General features: G+C 31.0%; 2 long non-coding RNA genes across 2 annotated transcripts; both read left to right on the top strand.

The window, feature by feature from the left end:
• The first annotated feature begins 6,162 nt into the window (after positions 1-6,162).
• LOC120075332 lies at positions 6,163-7,382 on the top strand. Its single transcript, XR_005481302.1, has 2 exons — positions 6,163-6,412; positions 6,511-7,382. It is a non-coding gene; the product is annotated as an uncharacterized LOC120075332 (long non-coding RNA).
• Positions 7,383-11,452: 4,070 nt separating this feature from the next.
• Positions 11,453-20,686, top strand: LOC120075738. The gene is made up of 2 exons (XR_005481416.1): positions 11,453-12,029; positions 20,194-20,686. It is a non-coding gene; the product is annotated as an uncharacterized LOC120075738 (long non-coding RNA).
• The last annotated feature ends 1,120 nt before the right edge of the window (positions 20,687-21,806 follow it).

Here is a 21,806-nt window from a genome sequence, read left to right as displayed (position 1 = left end):
CAAACGTATTAATTTGATTGAATTTTTTTATGGGTAATTAATATGTGACTATTATTGACAGTCTTCGGGAAAAAAAAACACTCATATCTGATATATAATTGCAGTAGAACATGTTAAGAAAGAATCCAAGAAATTGAATTGGATTGGAACAAATTACATATATGATATACGATATATATCCAATCCAACAGTGAAGCTTAATGAATGTCAAGTAGAAATTGAAAATATGCCTAGAGAACAGAAAATGAAGGAGAAAAAACAATAATTTATAACAAAGTAGTGAAAATCATTAATATAATTAGAATGAAAAAAGAAACACAGAATCTAGAAAGGAGGAGGCGGTGTCCGTTTAGAGAGAAACTTTCGTGGCCAAGGGAGCTTGGTGGGCTTCGAGCGAAGGGATCTGTTAGCGGCTGCGGCAGCGGCCATAGACGACACCGGCAAAGTTAGAGAGAGAAGCAACATTAGAAAAGAAAGAAAAAGAGAGGTTCTTGCAATGGAACATGCCATTTTCAGTTTTTTAAGCAGAGCTTTAAGCTAGGGAAGTCCTCCTCAATATATATATAGAGAGATTTTGCTTGCTGTTGTGCAGAGTAAACGAGTTAGAGTCAACTACACAAAACACTTCACAATGTGTCAAAATATAATTCAAACTTCCTTTGTTGAATTGCAAGTCTACACATATGGACCATCTAAATAATATAATATATAGTACGAAATTTAAATAAATTCATAAAAAGAAAGTTGTCATCAAATCTAAGCTTCATCGAACCTAATATTTAAAATAAATTCAAGAGTTAAAAAGAAGAGAATAACTTCCCTTGGATGCACCAATCTCGATGCATCTCAAATACAGTCCAATAAAATATTGTCACGTGACATTTTTATTTTTGTAAAAAAATATATTTTATTTTTTAATTTCTTCTTATGTAGTAGAGATGTGAAAAGCACAAGAATTAGTATAGTCTATGCTATATCTAATTGTTGCTTGTTAAAGATGTGATTTAATAACAAAAAGGAAAACAAACTCGGGCTGACGAAGAGGAAAATCTAAGAAGCCTCCCCATAATAACATGATAACATTATAGTTTATGAACTTTTAGTAATAACATGATAACATTATAGTTTATGAACTTTTAGTAATAGGTTTATTTGATTTTTGAGATTTTAAAAATGTGATTTAAAAGATCTTTAGTGTCACTTTGCTCATTTGCAATAGTAGTTTATTATTATTACTTCTAAAAAAAAAAGTAGTTTAATATTATAAATTTAATGTTGATATGACTTAATTTTTTTCCTATGTAGTTGTGAGATGGAGAAATAAAGAAAAGGAGAAGGAAAATTGCAATTTTTATCCTAAAAAAATTTTTTACCTTTGAAAACTAGTCTTTTTTTTTTTCAAGAAAAAAAACTACATTTACTAATATCTTTCTTCTTTTACTTTTTAGGATTTTATTTGAAAAGTCCCACACAATGATGTTATAGAAATACTTACATAAAAAGCAAAAGATGATATCACATATGTTATTTTATATTTTGCATATTAGTCGTTTTAACGAAACCAAATCTCTCAAAATATATATCTTGAAACAAATTTCAAAGTGGAAAGACAAAAATCATGTGGTGTGTTAAGTTAATAATAGAAGAAAATATCTCCCGCCAAAAAATAAAACCACAAAAAAACATGTCTGAAAAAAACAATAAAAAATAAAAGCTGTGTTGAATGTTTTTTTGATTAAAAAAAAAAAATCTCCTTTATTGAATTTTTTCTTTTGTTTTTAAATTAAAAAATAATATAAAAAACGGTATGCTTGCTTCAAGATTTGTGATTCTTTTGGATTTACTAAGAATAGGATTTGTGGATGTGGTGTGGTGGGGACCCATTCTTAGTTTTTTTCCTTTTTCTTTTCTTTTTTTTCTTTTTTTTTTTAAACCTATCGGAATTCCTTGATTTTAAAGGTGTTTTTAATTTAAACTTTGATTTTAAGAAAAAAAAAAAAAAAAAAAAACCTTAAGCTTAAACTTAAAGGCACTCTGGTAAGAATTGGATAGAGTAAGATTTTTTTTAGTATATATATATTTTTTTTTTTTAAAAAAAAAACCCTTAAACTACCATAATTCTTATAAGTTTCTTTAACTAAATTAAAAAATAAAATATCACCATTGTTATAGAAATTTTCATATAGATTTTTTTTCTTTTTATTTTTAAAAAATTTCTATTTCTAATAATAAATTTTTTGTTAGGTAAAAAGGTAAACACCGAAGACATTTAAATAAGGAACAAAATGTGTATTTTTCTCTTCACCCTTTAGTTACTTGTTAAAAAACACTCTTGATTTCTTCATCGGTAACGTGGAGAGAATGTCAAGTAGCTATAGAAAACCTCATAATTCTTACTATAATTTCATGATTTTATGCCTAATAACACCTTTTTTATTAAAAAAAATATTAAGAATAACATCTAGATATACAATTAAAATTACTTCATTTATGTCTTTGGAGTGTCGAAAACTGAGAAGATTCTAAGGAAAAGCCATGAATAGGAAGTAGCGACAAAATAAAGTGCATATCTACCATCAATTGGAAATCGTTAAACATTATAATATTATTATTGGAAATTTCTTGGAATGGATGTAAGATCGAAATAATTACCTCCATATGGATTCAGGAAGTCAAGCAGCCACAATAGTGTTTTGTACGTATGACATTAATTATAAAAAGCACAACCCATCTATAGGAATTAAAAACGAATAAAAGAAAAATGGACTTTGTTTTAGTTGCTGCATTAACCCTTTTTTTCAGCTTCCTCATTCTCTCCACCTCCACCGCTCAGCCTCACCACACAAAAATTGTTCCTCTTCCGCCACCACCACCGCCGCCATTGCTTTCACCGTATCAATATGAACTGCAAGCAAGAAGAAGGAGAAGGCCCTCACGCTTTCTGCCGCCACCGCCCAGACGACCATGGCCAAATAGGCCCACCCGTAGTTCTCCCCCACCTCCTTTCTAACACACATTACTACGATGTTCTCATTCGCTTTGCTTTTGTGGAAGATTTTAGTTATTGGGGTTGGGCTATTGGAATAAAATGACTGTTCATAATTAATGTTTTTCACCATTAAGTTTTATTTTTTCCAGTAAAATTAGTGGAGTATTGTTGGGTTAAAACAATGTCCAAATACTCAAGATCAACACTGAAATGATGAAGAAAAGACTAAGAAATATTATATCAAATTCTCGATGTATACATAAATATAACTATCGCGATTTGGCCTCACCACAACAATGTAGAAGACATGAAATATAAAGGATGCCACAATTTTATTCATTACTGCATATTCCTTTATTTGTGAAAGATTACTGGAAACTTTTTAATTTTCAAGTTGTCAAATGGATCTTCTCCTAATTGATAAATTATTTAGTCTATTTTAATTTTTTTTCCTTTTGGTAGAGTATAATGAGTATCTTCCTTTTCAACCATAAGAAAGATTCATAAATTTGTCTCCTTTTGAAATGATAATGTTAATGTTGAACATGTAGTCTTGTTAGCTCATGAAATTTTTATTGTCGTTATTTTATTATTTTTAGTTAGATATTTGATTAGATTTCTAATTTATTAAAATCTTAAATATCTTATTTATATGTTTGAGCCAAAATATTTATTTGATTTTCATGTGTTGAAATTTAACATTTTGTATTCATTACGTTAGTAGAACTAACCATGACAACAATAGAGAACAATATAATAAAATTCGATAGATTCAAAAGATCCAAAATAAATGTATTAGTCATATATCATACATATCTCTAACTTTTTATCTTATTTATTCTCAAATTTACTCTAATAAAAGCGTTGTGCTATTTTTGTAGGAATAAAATAAATTTGGTTGAATCACACAAACATACTAACAAAACCAACAATCATCAAAATTTATATTTCAAGTATTTCAAATATCCAAAAAAAATGTGCAACTAATTTTATATTGTTGTGAATTAACCTAAAATAAGATATATATAGTTTTGGCCATTAATTTTTTTATTTTAATTCGCATGTTAGATATTTGTTATTTAAACTTGTTCTTGACATTTCATAAATAAAATTGATGTTCTAAAAATTTTTAGCCATGTGCATGGTAAGTGTTTTATAGCTAGTCTATACTAAATAGGGCTAAGAGGGAAGAATTTTTTACTTCCCTCTTTGTCCTTAACTTTTTTTTGTAAAGTCTATTTTGCCCTCACATTTATACCTTTTCATGATTCTACATACTCTTTGTAAAAAAAAAAAAAAAAGTACATGAAAAAAAATAACTTCCCTTGCAAGTCCATATAAAAAAAATACAAATTTTCCATGTATGGATGTGATAATCTATTTATAAAAATAAAGAAACTGATAGTCTCATAATCAATTATTGCCAATTTTATGTTAAGGTGATGCCACAAAAAGTTCGTCTATTATAGAAACCTTTCCAAAAATAGTGTGGACTATGAAAATATTGAACGGATCAAGATGAGGCCTTGCAAATTCAGAAACTCATTTCAATGATGGAGAGGTATAGTAATCTATGACTAAGTTAGTAGTGTGTCTTAAGATTTTTTTTTTTAAGATGTTATTTCATTAGAAAATGGAAAAAATTTTGGGTGAGATTTAAGTTTGAATGCGGCTTAGAGAAATAGATTGAAATAGATTGAGTGCCAATTTTCTTTTAAAGTTTTTTGGTGATATTAAATTCAAATTTTAAATACCTAAAATACTTATAGAATAGTAATACATATGTTCTATATCACCACAAAATGCATTGTTTATTTATGGAAACAAAGTTACCAAAAACAACCTAAATGTATTCAGTTTTACAAACCAATATTAATTTTTTTTAACCAAAAAAAAAAGGAAAAAAACCTTATTGCTTGAACCATTTAAGTTTTACAAACTAATCATAACAAAAATAAATGGGTCGCTCGAGGCATCATGCAGCTTCTCTGCATAAACTTTAAATTGTGTATATCAAATCACCTAAATAAAGACAAAAGGTAAAATTGCCAATGACTATAAAATTAATGAAATGCTTATTATTTCAATCTCATGTATATAAACTATTTCGATATAACATTTAACAAACGTTAGAAATACATAACACAAATTGAAAGTATGCAAATAATGAATTAGATCAATAACTCTCAGTAAAAAAGTTAGTTACAGGAATCTATTTCTATAAATATCATGTAAACAGAGTGAATCGAGAGAGTGAATCGAGAGTCTTCATATAATCAACTTGTAATTATTCCTCTTCTCCAAAAAATAAAATCTTTAAATTACTCTTCCAAGTAGATGTAGATCAATTATGACCGAACTATTATAAACACTTGTGTTCTATCTTCTTTCCTCTTCTTTTATATCTGTCTTTCTTTTATTCTGAATGATAGTATTAGATCCATTCCACAAATATTGCTAACTATGTTTTGAGTGCAAAGAAGAAACAATCTCTTTTTATGTGGCTAATCTCAAGACAGAAATTACATTTAAGTTTAACTCTTATCTTTTTATTCTTGCTATCTTTCCAATTGTTCTTGGATTTTTCCTTTGGGAACAACCTTCACCATTGTTTTGGTCTTTCTTTTGAGCTAGAATTTCTAACTCCTTGACCTTGATTGCTGAAATTATAGTATCTGTGGTGATCTTCTCCCTTCCATATTTGAGAGTCACCTTAATCTCTCTATATTCTTCTCGAAGTGAGTTTAATAAGATAATAATTCTTTTTCATCATCTATCTTGTCACTTAAGCTGTTGAATTCAATCGACAACTTCTTGAATTCATTTAGATTATAACTTGAGGATTTGTTTGAATCGATTTTATAGGTAAAAAAACGTTTCTCTAGGGTATGTCGGACTAGGTAAATCCCTTGACTAGATAACAATTTATCTAGCTTCATCCATATTTCGTATGTTATTTCTTTCTGTAATACTTCTCTAATCACGTTATCACTTAAGTTAAAAATAATTGTACCATAAGCTGCACTCTCGATTTCTTCTCTTTCTTATTGGATCACTGATTGAGGCAGTTTTCTTGGGTCTGTGATGACCTTTATAACCTTTTACTGGCCAAGAATGGCCCTTATCTTTGCTTTCCACATAACAAAAGTCTCATTTTCCATCAAACTTTTCAATATCATAGTGTGCCACAATCATTCTTTAATCAAGAAAGTGTTTTTTGGAGCCGTTCTTGTACCTTTCCTGATTTTTACAAATTCTGATACCAATTTGTTATGATTATACGTGTAGGGCTCAGATCAAAGTAGGTGGCTTGCATGCGTGTTGTTATCTGCTTCTTCCCTTCGTGCAACAAAATGATTCATTTTGAAGAAGAAAAAATCAGATTGCTTCTTCATTTATTCTTCTCTTCAGATATTGCTCACGGTATGTTCTCTCGACTTCACTTTTTGATCTTCTATTTCTATTTCTTTGTTTTATTTTCTCGATTGTGAACTTCTAATTTGTTCTGATGTTGAATCCAGATGTATGTTGGAATCATAATGAAGATTATCAAAGAAAGAAAGGGAGAAGGTAGAGAGAAATGAACATAGAGAGATTTAAAGTGGTTCAGCTATTACAATGCCTACATCCACTATGTTTGAGAGAAGATTTTCTTGAAGAATTTCAGAGGAACTTTCTTTGCAACATGAATCAGATAATTATTCTACTACTTTCTTTTGCATTCCAAACAGTTCTATTTAATGATTTTACTCATGAATGACTTTTTATAGAACAAAACTACCTTAATTAAGTTTCAATTTCACACGCAATTAACACTTGTGTTAATTGCTATACTGAGGTCGCACTGATCTCACCTTCAAGGCAGCGGATTCATCCACGCCACAATAATCGTCATTTTGGTTATAACACTCCAAACTTATTAATTCGATTGAAATTTTTTTATGAGTAATTAATATGTGACTATTATTGACAGTCTTCGGGGAAAAAAAAAACACTCATATCTGATATATAATTGCAGTAGAACGATGTTAAGAAAGAATCCAAGAAATTGAATTGGATCGGAACAAATTACATATATGATATACGATATATATCCAATCCAACAGGGAAGCTTAATGAATGTCAAGTAGAAATTGAAAATATACTTAGAGAACAGAAAATGAAAGAGAAAAAACAATAATTTATAACTAAGTAGTGAAAATCATTAATATAATTAGAATGAAAAGAAAAAAACACAGAATCTAGAAAGGAGGAGGCGGTGTCTGTTTAGAGAGAAACTTTCGTGGCCAAGGGAGCTTGGTGGGCTTCGAGCGAAGGGATCTGTTAGCGGTGGCGGCAGCGGCCATAGACGACGGCGGCAAAGTTAGAGAGAGAAGCAACATTAGAAAAGAAAGAAAAAGAGAGGCTTTTGTAACTGAACATGCCATTTTGAGTTTTTTAAGCAGAGCTTTAGGCTAGGGAAGTCTTCCTCAATATATATAGAGAGAGATTTTGGTTGGTGTTGTGCAGAGTTAACGAGTTAGAGTCAACTACACAAAACACTTTACAATGTGTCAAAATATAGTTCAAACTTCCTTTTTTGAATTTTCAAGTCTACACAAATGGACCATCTAATTAATATAATATATAGTACGAAATTTAAATAAATTCCCAGAAAAAAGTGTTGTCAGCAAATCTAATCTTCGTGGAACTAGTATTTAAAATAAATTCAAGAGTTAAAAAGAAGTTTCATGTTGTCACGTGGCATTTTTATTTTTAAAAAATAATTTTTTTCTAATTTTTTTTACATGATAGAGATTTGGAGAACACAAGAGTTAGATGTAGTCTATAGACTATACCTAATTATTGCTTGTTAAAGATGCGATTTAATAATAAAAAGAAAAAAAAAAAACACTCGGATTGAGGAAGAGGAAAATCTAAGAAGCCTCCTCATAATAGCATGATAATATTATAGTTTATGAACATTTAGTAATAGGTTTAGTTGGATTTTGAGATTTTAAAAATGTGATTTAAAAGATTTAGAAAAAGAAATGTGATTTAAAAGATCTTTAGTGTCACTTTGTTCATTTTCTATAGTAACAAAGTAGTTTATTATTATTACTTCTAAAAAAAAGTAGTTTAATATTATAAATTTAATGTTGATATAACTTAAATTTTTTATTTTAAAAAAATAATTGCATAAAAGAATTATTGTAAAGAAAGGAAAGGAGAGAAGGTATTTTCCTATGTAGTTGAGAGATGGAGAAATAAAGAAAAGGAGAAGGAAGGAAAAATGCTAATTTTATCCTAAAATATTTTTTACCCTTCAAAACTAATATTTTTTTCTTTAAAAAAAACGAAACTACATTTATTAATATCTTTCTTTTTTTTTTTTTTACTTTTTAAGATTTTATTTGAAAAGTCCCACAAATCGATGTTATAGAAATACTTAGGTAAAAAGCAAAAGATGATATCATATATGTTATTTCAAATTTTGCATATTAGGCATTTTAACAAAAACAATTAAATCTCTCAAAATATATATCTTGAAACAAATTTCAAAGTGGAAAGACAAAAACATATAGTAAAGTTGAAGATTATTTTGTATAAATTTCATAAATCATGTGGTGTGTTAAGTTAATAATAGAAGAAAATATCTCCCACCCAAAAAAAAAAAAAAAAAAAGACAAAAGAACATGTCTTTAAAAAATAATAAAAAATTAAAGCTGTGTTGAATGTTTTTTTTAATTAAAACAAAAAAAAAATGTCGTCTATTGAATCTTTTTTCTTTTGTTTTTCAATTAAAAAATAATATAAAAAACGATGTGCTTGCTTCAAGGTTTGTGATTTTTTGGATTTACTATGAATAAGATTTGTGGATGTGGTGTGGTGGGGACCCATTCTTAGTTTAAAAAACCCTATGGGAATTCCTTAATTTTAAAGGCCTTTTTAATTTAAACTTTGATTTTAAGAAAAAAAAATAAACCTTAAGCTTGTAAGAATTAGGATAGTGTAAGGATTTTTTTTAGTATATATATATTTTTTAAGAAAAAAACCCTTAAACTACCATAATTCTATAAGTTTCTTTAACTAAATAAAAAATAAAATATCACCATTGTTATAGAAATTTTCATATAGATTTTTTTCTTTTTATTTTTTTTGGTAAAAATATCACCATTCTTATAAGTTTCTTTAACTAAATTAAACTTAGACTTTTTATTTTTTTTTTTTCTTTTTATTCTTACTGTGTAAGGATAAAATGGTGTATTTTTCCTTCTCACTCTTTAGTTACTTGTTAAAAAAAACACTATTAATTTCTTCATCTGTGGACGTGGAGAGAATGTCAAGTAACTATAGAAAAATCTCACTAATTCTTACTAGAATTTCCATGATTTTATGCCTAATAACACCTTTTTTATTAGAGAAAATATTAAGCGTAACGTTTAGATATACAACCAAAATTACTATTCATTTATGCCTTTGGAAGTGTCCAAAAGCTGAGAAAATTCTAAGAAAAGCCATGAATAGAGAGTAGCAACAAAATAAAGTACATATATAGCCATCAATCAACTCTTGGAATTGTTACACATTATAATATTATAATTGGAAATTTCTGGGAATGGATGTAGATTGAGTCCAAGTTGAAAAATTTTGTTTGGTAGTAACCTCTAAATAATTGCCTCCATATGGACTTAGGGTCAATGTTAGAGACATTACCACATCAGCCGACACTGCCACAAAGGATGAATAAAAAAAGACACATCAGCTAAAGACTGCCACATCACAAAGGAGATCCATGTCGATGATTTCATTATTGCTCCAAAAATTGGTTAGGATTGGGTATTAACGAACATTATTCCCTCTCTATCTATTAGGAAATGTGTCCTCATGTTATTGGTTTATTCTTTAATATTCAATTAATTCTTTTATATCCATAAATAGGGAATAGTGTATAAATTAATGAATTATGCCCCTTTTCAACACATTGAGAAATTCAAAAGGCAATCGGTCCAAATTCCTCCTTCCTTCTTTAAATTCTAACTTGGTATCAGAGCTTGCTATGGAAACCGCCATTGCTATAAGATCCATCTCGACCTCTGAAACGACGAAGTTCAACACACCTCCTCTAAATCAACTACTAAACCAAATAACTAGCACTAAGTTGGAGAAAGGCAACTTTATGCTATGACAGACGCTAGTTCTTCCAATTTTGAGAGGATATAGACTCGAAGGGCATCTGTCTGGAACCAAGGTGTGTCCTTCGGTGCTCGTCGTTGCTACTGTTGGGGTTAATGCCTTAAATCTCGTTGGGTCCAGTAGTTTGTAAGCACCTGTATGAACAAACATTATGTGATGTAATAATATGAGATATTTTCTTCACTACAGTCTTTTATATATGAGATAACCACAAACCAATAAATTAAGATCCTTGGTTATCATTGTAACTTAAGCATGTATGTAATGACATACAAGTGGATCGTGCTTTAAGTGATAACCTAAATGGTTTGCAGTAGATGGATAAATGAGGGAAACCTTATCCTTTTGACACTACGAGTGTGACCCGCTTTATAGATTTTACAAGTATTGTAAAGTACTACAAATAGTCTAATCCTAACCACTCATGTATTAGACATACGAGCGAGGATGCTCTATACAAAAGAGTTTGTATAAGACCGAACCATGAAATGTTTAGTTTTGTTATATAATGTCGTTCATGATAGAGACTTTCATTTCACTAGGATGACTATAAGTAACATGACCTTAATTCTGAGTGAGTTGGAAACTTCTACCTATGAGAACGATCCTTTGATTTGTATGGGTGCAAGTGGCCAGATCGCTGACTCAAACCTACCACTTTGGGGATTCGACTGATTGGGGAGCTGGGAACTTTCACTCCTTCCCCAATTTAGGGTAAGTAGATAAATTACTCCCTTAAAAGGTGATTCTGAAACTTAAACGATATGGTGCCACACCTTCTCTTGGTCTGAGAAGAATTTACTCATAGTAAGACTATGATGTATTGTTCATTCGAGGAATCAGTGGTACTTAAGAAGTTAGATGTAATTATAGTGGCAAAACGGTAAATTGGTCCGACAGTACATATGAGCGATTTGTGAAGGGTTATCGTACTGTTGCTTGGTTATATCCAATGGACACGAAAATATATTTGTAGTGCGAAGAGTGCAGCTATCGGTCTTTAGTGGAATGGCAGGCAGTTAATGGATGGTAGATATTGTGATTAAAGAGTTTAATCAGTTATTCACGTACTGTTAGAGGTACAAGCTACAAGTCCATAAGGTCTTCTTCGTAGCTCAATGGATTCATGTTGTGAATCAGTTTTTTGGTTAGTTTGAAATATTCAAATTAACAAGAGAAAATTTGATTATATATGATATAATTAAATTGCATCAATTATATGAGATATAATTGTCTTAATGTATTAAATACATTAATTAGAGGAATTATTATTATATGCTATAAGGGAGAAAAAGGACTATGGTTTATACACTGCATGAGATGTGATATTAAAACTATAGGTTATGAATATATTGATTATATTTGTACTTAAATCAATTATAGAATAATTGGTTATAGTTATGGTAATTGATGATTAAATTGAAAATCGTTTTCATTTTTACATGATGTGATCATTAAGATTTTAAGAAAGGTACGATCAAAAGCATAAGCTATACGATAGCTTGAAAGCATACACGATCGTGTAAGAGTTTTCTATACGATAGTAACTTGACTTCTAAACCATCAAGTACAATGTATATACAATGGACTAAAACTATCTCCCACTTACTCGATCGTCTATACGATCTACCAAATTCTTCCTATCCTCTACCAAATCCTATAGAGCCCACAACTCCTGGATTCTTATATCGAGAATACCAAGATAGCTTGCTGGTGGTGTCTGTTTCCTGTTCGAGGGACGAGTGGGGATTTGTTCTTGTTCGAGGAGATTACTGAGGAGATTACTGTTTGAGTGTAGATTCGTTCGTGTTGGTAAACAATCGTGCAGTGAGTTCGAGGGAACGAGAAGAACAGTTCTTCGAGAGTAAGTTCACTTGAACCTTAGATTTCCCTTTTGAAGCATGCTGTAATCTAGAGTTTTGTATAACTATTATTGTTTGATTGTAAATGTGTATGTTTTGTCACAATGGGGTTTAGAACGATCTCACTTCCGCTCACGGGTTTCTTTGTTATAAGTTTCTTCAAATGATATCAGAGCTAGGTTGTTCTGATAGTCTAAATTCCATTGATGAATCTAATTACATTTACAGTTGTGGTGGGTATTTGTGTAGTCTGCAATACGTTTAAATGTTAGATTTTCTAATTTTTCGGAACAAATTTTTATATTCTTTGGAGTAATGAACACTTCATCATTTTCGAAAGAAACCTTATAATTTTGTTCCATCAAACAATAGATAGATATTAGATTCCTTTTCATGGAAGGAATGTAATAAACATATTTAAGTAAAATGTATCTATCTCCTATAAATAACTTCATATCTCCCATTACTTTACCGGAAACAATCTCCCCGGTCCCTACCTTAAAGATTGTTTCACCTTTTGTAAATTGTCTCCAGGAACTTGTTTCCTGTAAGATAGTATAGATATGATTAGCGACACCTGAATCTATTATCCAGGTTTTATCATTTCCACTAAACATGCTTCGATAACAAGTAAATTATATTTATTTTGTTGTTCGAATTTTATTTTCTCATCTATTGAGTTCAAAACTTTAGATGAGTTGGGAGATTGAGGACAATCCTCTGTTAAAACTCTTTTAGAACCATCAACTACTAGTAATTTGTACATCGAATTGATTTTACCCTTAACTAATTCGGAAGCGAGTATTCTAGAATAATTCGACATGCTCAAAATTTTAAACAAATTCTAATTTAGTAAAATTACACCTAAATCCAAAATCAAGTTTTAGCAAAACAAATAATAATCATTATTTATTTAGAACGATACTATAGTGAGTCAGAATAAGTGCTACCGAAAGGCAGTCAAATACTCTTTCACTCAAATAAAACAATTTTGACCAAACATTATCTCCTGAATAACTTTTATTCTTATAGTCATTTAATTGCTGTTTTCGGTAAGAAATTACTAACAATTTAGTAATTCTATAAGTGTAACCCTCCATTTTCAGATCTTAGAGGTCGGTCCCAACGATGCTCCCGAAATAAGGAGTCAAGGTTGGGAATCGACTTAGGAAATCCTATCCATTTTTGGAGTTTGAGTTGTTCCGAATCATATGTTACAACCCTCCGAGGGGATAACCGTCATTAAACGAATAGCAAGGACCGCCTAAAGCAAACCAACAGGTGCAACATAGGAATCTCACAGTCCAAACTAACGGAAGAGACTGCAGGACATGTTAACACATATCCTTCACCCATTTACTATGAACTACTTCCTCCATTCACCTTGCTCTTGACTCGTACAAACACTTTCCGAATAGAGGTCACTCCCAGGGTGATACGAAGCGTCATATTAATCTCACAGTGTGAACTTTGTGGGGATGTGAAAGTTGAAATCAATATATCATATACTTGATTTTTATTTGAACGACTTCCTCTTATTCACCTAAATCTTGATTTATGCAAATACTTTTCGAATGGAGTGTCACTCCTTGGGTGACATGAAGTACCGCTTAAATCTCGATTGTGAACTCTTAGGGACGTGAGAGCTAAAAATAACGTATCGTATATGTTATTAATCTCCCACTAAAGTATTCTAATAACTTTATCATATAAGTTATTAAATTCCCACTGAAGTGTTCTACTATTAATTTGGGTATATTTATACTTAGGTTCATTTCGGCTAATTAAACAACTAAGTCTATGTGGTTTATCCAAGTATAATGCTTATAAATAGATTTTAACCTACGATGTCTAGGTGATAAACTATTTTATTACTTCACACCACTCACGTATTACTCATAAAACTAGTTAACAATGCTCAATTATTCGGCTGTATTCCTTAGGTAAGAGGTGTTCCGTAGACTGTCAACTTATGTACCTCAAGCCTTAGATAGGATTATATACCGGTTGAGTTTGTAACCATGTTTTATAAGATGTCAACCTATTTTAACTTATTAAAATATGTGGTTTACCTACGTGAGCATGTAGCTTATCTTTGTTATGGATTTTAATATCTACTTTTTATATGTTATAAAAATTAGACATGCTTTTACATACACAACATACATAAAAGGCATTCAAATTTAATATAACAGTTATATTAAATAACATAAACCCTAAACATGCATTCTATACATTATAACAATTTATAATATATATAATGAATGTAACATGCTTCCTATGGTGTGATTTTAAATCTAAATGACATACTATATGCACAAACATGTTTAAATTTAAATACAACATACATCACATGCATAATTATTTAAATAATATTGATATGGTTCAACTTTGGCATCCTAAGCAAGCAGAAATAACTAGTTTATTATAAAATAGGTCCAAAAATAGCTTCAAGTTGGTGTAAAACAGTTCGAAACAACCCGAATCAGACTCGAATCACTCGAACGAGACCTCTAAGCCATCAAAATGGGTGGAACCGGTCCAAAGATGGTTGAACTGGACTAGATTGGGGTTGAACTAATCGAACCAGAATTCTCCCACACGAGCTGGCTTGAACTGCACATTGCTTGTCTGGAATGAACAGTGTTGCAACGCTCATCACAACGTTGCAACGCTACAGGCTTCATCAAGAACAATGTTGTAACGCCCAAGCATAGTGTTGCAATGTTGCTTGGGCAGAAGACAACCCTCCAGCAGCTTCACGACCTTGCTTGCTTCAATCTCTAAATTACAACCTAATTTGGACTCTAATGACTCCAAAAAAAAAATATGAACTCTAGAGCACACATATAAGGTCATTAATCAAGCGCCAATTACAAATTTAAATTTTAAATCAAAGAGAAATCTAATGCCAAAGCTGAAAAACATCCATATCAGTCCATAAACATGAAATTTCTGAAATTTACCCATCAAAACCCAAATTAACATTAATTGAGTGCTTAACTCACACTCTGATACCAATTGATAGGATATACTAGCATGCACTGGAAGCAAACAGAATCAATAAGCACTCTAATTACATCTAATTTGAGTTCTAAAAGCATGCTTCAACAAGAAAAATTGTAGAGGGTTTCAATTTATATACCTTTGATAAATTATTCCAATTCCAAGCTGTTCTTCATAAGAACTTAGCTTCAAATTGATAGTGAATTACCAAGAGATCTTCTCCACTATTCTCAGCCTTGAATTTGAGTGGCGTGACTAGAATTTGTTAAGTAAATTCTCTGGGTTTTGAGAGGAAGAAGAAGATGAACTGAAAACTGAATTTTGGTATTTTAGATTTGATTAATTATGAATTAATGAAATCATTTTAAATTTAATTTTAGAATTAATTGAATTTTGGAATTAAAAAGAAATTGAAATTTGAAAAAAGGGATTTACTGGGTTTTTCCCATAAAACACCAAGCATGAGGTGTTAGTCTTCAAATGATACTCAAATCCCATTAAATCTTCAAGCAGCTGCTAGCTATTGAGCTGAAGAGGAAATGCTTGCATGTATTCAATGATTAAAAATACTGAATTTTGAAGAAGAAGTGAGAGAAATTTCAGTTAGAAAATCAGTTTTCAGTTCATCTTCTTCCTTCTCTCAAAATCCAGAGAATTCACTTCATAAATTCACTCAAATTTAAGGCTGAGAATAGTCGAGAAGATCTCTTGGTTATTCACTATCAATTTGGAGCTAAATTCATGTGAAGAGCAGCTTTGAATTGGAAGAATTCATTAAAGATATGTAAATTGAAACCCTCTTTAGTTTTTCTTGTTGAAGCATGCTTTTAGAACTCAAACTAGATGTAATTAGAGTGCTTATTGATTTTGTTTGCTTCCGTTCATGCTATTATATACTATCATTTCACGCATGAAATTCATCTGTCTAAGGAACAGTGTCTTAAGATACCTAAAAAACTTGAGGATATGAAACGTATTCCCTATACATCAGTAGTTGGTAGTCTAATGTATGTCATGTTGTCTACACGACTTGACATATGCTATGTAGTAGGAATCATCAGCAGGTTTCAGTCTAATCCTGGATATGATCGTTGGACTGCCGTTAAAAATATACTCAAGTATCTTTGGAAAATGAGAGACTATATAGTCATGTATGGCGGTAAGGATCTGATTCTTATAGGATACACTGATTATGATTTTTAGATCAATATAGATTCAATGAGTGGGTGAGGCCCCTTATTCAAGACCTGGAGTCAGCACTTAAGGGAACAACCTCTCTACTATCCCTGAAAGTGGGTAGGAGCAAATTACATCTTGCACCATACACTAGAAGAAATTCGGGCTTTAATGTTGATTTTAAACAAACATTAAAGGGATTTAATGTCGGTTGGCAACTGACATTAAAGATAGTGTTATTAAAGTCCTTTATGTCGGTTGCCTTTAATGTCAGTTTTAAACCGACATTAAAGGGCTTCAATAACACCAATAACACAGCCTTCAATGTCGGTTGCAACTGACATTAAAGACATTTTTTTTAAATTTTTAACCGACATTGAAGCCTGAATCTGTCCTTTCTTTTAAATTTCGTTGCCGAATCCATTTTTTTGGCCAAATAAGTTAAAAACAACATTATATGTCTCGTGTTGGGTCAGGAAATGTTTGTGTTTTATATTAAAAAGTATAGAAAATTTTGCATGGCGAGCCCATCAATATTTGTCTTCCACCTATGAATTTATCCACAAAGAAGAATCAATATTTCCAATCCATTACATATACTCATCAATATTTGTTTTCCACCTACGAATTTATCCACCAAAATTTGCAAAACAATACCAGAACCAGAATATTTGCATGGCGAGCCCATCAATATTTGCCTTCCAATCCATTACATTTACATTCATTCTAAGCTAGCATTTACATTCTATTGAGACAAAAAACAAGAATTACATCCTTACACAAATCGGCCAACAAAACATGCCCATTGGGTCCGAATTACGTCGATCTCTCCTTGCATATATGCATCTTTTGTATTGAACTACAAAAAGGAAAAAAAAAAAGATAAATTCAACATAAGTTTACGTCCATTTATTAAATTAAAGCTAGTACTAAATAAAAAATAAATAATTTATGTACGAGGCTAGCATATTCAACTAAAAAGTTTTACATTATCCATATAACTAAAAAGTAAAAAGCCCCCTAAAGCAACACCAAAACTTCAAGCATCTAAAAAGCACACCAATGGATACAAGACTTCAATCAAATGAAACCACAAAAAACATCTCCAACTAAAAGATGCTATCGAGGGTCAATCTTAGATTATCTAAACAAGATTCCAAAGACGAATTAGATTCAAATTGTATGTAACTAAAAGCAAATACAACACAGAAATACATCACTGAACTTCTGCCATCTATCTGTCACAATTGCATTTTACCTTCCTAAATCGAAACTAAATGTTAATCAATGCATGAGCATAGACAAATGTTAGTGAAGCCCCAAGCTGTAAGATGTTTTGTTCGTTTCAATGCAGATGATTTTGGGTGACTTTTTACATCTAAAGGGTTAACCATAACTTAGGATGTTAATCAATCATGACAACTTCTAAACTCAGCAACAATAACACAAAAAGAAGTATCGTTTTCTACAACTAAGATACAACACAAGCCTCTGTCTCTCAACAATGCGAACAAGATCTTTAAGCCTTGTAAGATCCATTTGTCCATTGTTGAACACATAAATAGATAAAAGAAAAGAACTTATTGAAGTAACAATGACATGGCTAGCTCCTTCTTCAATATAACTAGAAGTATTTTCTGAATTTATCCCAATTCCTTAAGTTCTGCTCTCTCCTTCTTTACCTGCAAAACATACCCAACCTTGCTCTATCTTATTTTTATCCAGCCTTCCTTCCATACTCGCCCGTAAATAAAAATCAAAGAATCCAGATTAATCAAACCAAAAAAAAAAAAAAAAGAAATTTACCACCACACATTTTACTTTATTTTCATGTGATAAAGCAATTTCACTCATATAATGTTTTTGAAAATAATATAAGAATTAGGATTAACAGTGAAGATCTTGTGGTAGTGCATGAAAATCACTCGAATAAACTCGTATAATGTTACAATCAGAACAAATCAAGAATTCAACCATAAACAAAGGCCTACACAAGTCATTTATTTGCTTTAAAATAAAACATTTAGGTTAACAAATGGTAAATAATATCAAAATCAATAACTATTTATAATAAACCATCAACATTTATCTATAGTACATAGCAAATAAATGGTAAATAATAAGCTAACAGAAAACATCTAGGCTAACAGATGGTAAATAATATCAAAATCAAGAATTCATCTAGGATTCATACATATATTACCCAAAAGTTGAACCCTGGATGAAAATAGAATGGTAAAGCAAATTAAAACAGGAAAAGATGTATGCTCATATATAGTCAAGAGCACGTGCAAGACCACTAATAGGCAAAGCTCGTGACATGAACCCTTGATTAAAACACCAATTATTATGAGACCTTGATTCTGAAAGAGAGAGAAACATAACCATTACATTTGTCAAGGGAATATACGATTTGAGTTTACACGATAAGGTTGAGTCCAAATAGTTGTCCTCCCATGGAAATTAGCTATTAGCAGAGCACGTGGACAGGAAGTTGGGGACCATTCAATAAATTGGACAGAATTGCGTGGAGAATCTGTAAATTGTGAAATACATTTTACTGAAAATTTCAAGAATGTTTTAAGAATCCAAACGAGGAAAATAAAATGCATCTGAGGACAAATCATGAAAAAATTATATCCTCAATTTTTTCCACTTTTGAAACAATGGTGCTCTATTAATACCTCGTCTATCCAAAATAAACTCAACTTTCTCCCAAGTTCTTTACTCGTTAGACTACGTAAATAGTCACCAATTCTGATATGACAAACCATTACAAGGGCAAGAAAATGTAGAGAATGATTATCAAGAATATACAATAAAAAGATTACAGACGATCATCATATCGGACGGTAAAACTTTAGGATTTTTTATATATGCAAGTCTTTGAGTCAGCTTGTGCACCTTAACTATTCTCATAGAGGAACTATGTAGGCCTACTAAATTTAGTTGCTAAAGTAACTCATAGAATATTAAATCCTGCATAAATGTCCATTGGCTTGAATCATTCCCACTAAGTTCTTTATCATTTACATGGCCTTGACCACTAGTCCAACCCATGGTGGCTTAAAATTCGATGTAAACAGCCAAAGCCAAGAGAATTTTATCAAAAATAGTAACCTCTGTACAAAATAAAGTTTCTTATGTATACAAAAAGGCCCAAGCTAACTGCCTACCTACCCAAATAAGTAGCAAAAATAAATTAAAGAATCCAAGATCTGAGACAAAAATAAAACTAATAGCTACAAGATAACAAAGCAAAAGAATACTAATAAAACCAAAACGACTCAATAGTGGTTACATCCAAAATTCTAGGCTTATAGGTTCCCCAGCTTTACAAAATGACATACTAAAATCTCCATGCTTGGTGGTTGCAAAGAATCCACAAGTAAAATATGACCATAAAGTTAAAGAGTAATAGAACACTGAGGTATATAACACAGTATACTTGCAATGACGTTAAACACGGCACACTCTGTTGGTCGCTCTGGAATCACAATGTGAATGGGGATCCAAAATGGTGGGTTTTCATTGGAACTAGAAAGAGATAAAAACCATGATAATCATTTAGAAGACAAATGTTACAAAGCAAAAATCAGAAAGAAGGTTTCATTGGAGGGTAACAACATTAGAAGCTCTCTAATTGGAGCATATATTAGACACTGTGCCTAGAGAAGGGGAAAAATCATTTGGCATGGATTCGCAGGGCATTCTAACATAAATAAGCATAGCCGTAAGATGAACTTTAATTGTACAACTAAAAAACACATAAACAAAAAAGGTTTAAGACAAAGGATTGAAAGTGAAAATGTTATCAGAATTCATATTTAACTAAGCGTGTTTATTGGGAATGTGCACAAATGGTACATCCAAGGCAAAATTCTTGTAGTGATGCTTATCGAATGATCAAATAATTTAAATCAAATATTAGAATGATGCTTTTTTTCTCAATTTCAACTGCCCAGCTATTGACTGATGTTGCAGAACACAGCTAGGGAGCATGACAGTAATATGAAACTCTACAACATTCATTAAGGATAGATTGAACTTCGAAAGTAAAAGCGAAACGAATACAAGGTTCGAAAAAGAGAGATATTGGAATAACGACTTACGAATGCACCAAAAGTGTAGTTGTATTTCAGTAGAGATTTGCTAGTAAGGCAATAGTCAATGAACGGACCAACTGTTAGAAGGGAAAGTGCTTGTATGGGAGCTGTTTTGCTTAGTAATTCAAAGGAACCTATTAAGTACTTCTTCTGTAATTAACCTATTGACTGTTTAAATCAATGCAAAAGATTTGAGCTTTGTAATTAGAGCTGTAAGAGGGAGAAGAAGTCTTTGTGAAGAATCGAACGTGATTGTGCTTTGTAATGTCTGTTTCTTGATTTTGATCTTGAATAAAGATGTCAATGGTTGTTCTCTGGAGTGAATGTAGGAATAAATAAGCCAAACCACTATAAATCAGATGTTTCTCTTCTACTTTCCTTAATCTTCATCTAGTTCTTTACTTAAATTTTGTCTTCGTTGATTTGTTGTGAGTGAGGAGAAAGATCAGAGAATTTTAGAGAGAATTTGCATGTTCATCAGAAGAGTAAAGAAGAAAGACAATCATATTCAATTATTGTATTACCTTTTACAGTGAGACATGTGTAGTTGTTTTCTCTTTACAATTTGGTATCAAAACTTGGAAAAAAAACTTATCAATGGCAGTAGAGAAGTACATTAATGAAAAGTTTGCTGAAAATAATGATTTTAATCTGTGGTCAAAGAAGATTAAAATGATATTGACATATCAAAAGACCTTAAAAGGATTAGAAGATCCTAAGATATTGCCTACAACCCTAACTCAAGTAGAGAAACAGAATATTGAAGAAGTAGCCTACAGAAGAACTCTGTTATTGAATGTACCTGACAACATACTAAGGCAAGTAATTGATGAATGCACAACATATGAAGTTTTGAATAAATTAGAAGCTTTATATGAGAAAAAGGATGTGTCAAATAAATTTTTCTTAAGGGAAAGGTTGTTCTCATTCAAGATGAATACTGCAAAACAATGGATGAGAACTTAGATGACTGTAGAAGACTAACATCAGAAATAAATCAAACAGAGGAGAAACTAGGCAAAGAAAATGAAGCAACCATTCTTCTTAATTAATTACCAAATGCTTATAAAGATGTAAAAATGGCACTTAAATATAGAAGGGATAATATCTCCACTGATGCAGTAAGTGCAACCATCAGATGTAAGTAGCTGGAATTCAAGGCAGAATCTAAAAGTTCTGGAAATGGTGAGACCTTATTTTCAAAAGGGAAGAACAATCATTTCAAAAAGAAAAGTTTATAAAGTGGCAGAGATTGCATAGGCAAAAACTGGTGATTAAGTGTTATCACTGTCATAAAGAAGGCCACTTTAAGAGAATTATCCTGAAAGAAAGAAGAATGACTTTAAAGATAGCAACAGAGCATAGGAACATGGAAAGATAGATTTCTCTATCTGTAATGAATCTATTGACTATTTAAATTTTAACTTATTAAGATTGCCACTGCTTCATAACTAAAGAAAATTCAAACTATACAGAAGAAAAACCGAATCG

This window comes from Benincasa hispida, chromosome 4 (genome assembly GCF_009727055.1).
Source record: "Benincasa hispida cultivar B227 chromosome 4, ASM972705v1, whole genome shotgun sequence".
Lineage (NCBI taxonomy): Eukaryota > Viridiplantae > Streptophyta > Magnoliopsida > Cucurbitales > Cucurbitaceae > Benincasa > Benincasa hispida.
Note: the sequence above shows the minus strand (reverse complement) of the source record. Positions and strands in the feature narration are given on the sequence as shown.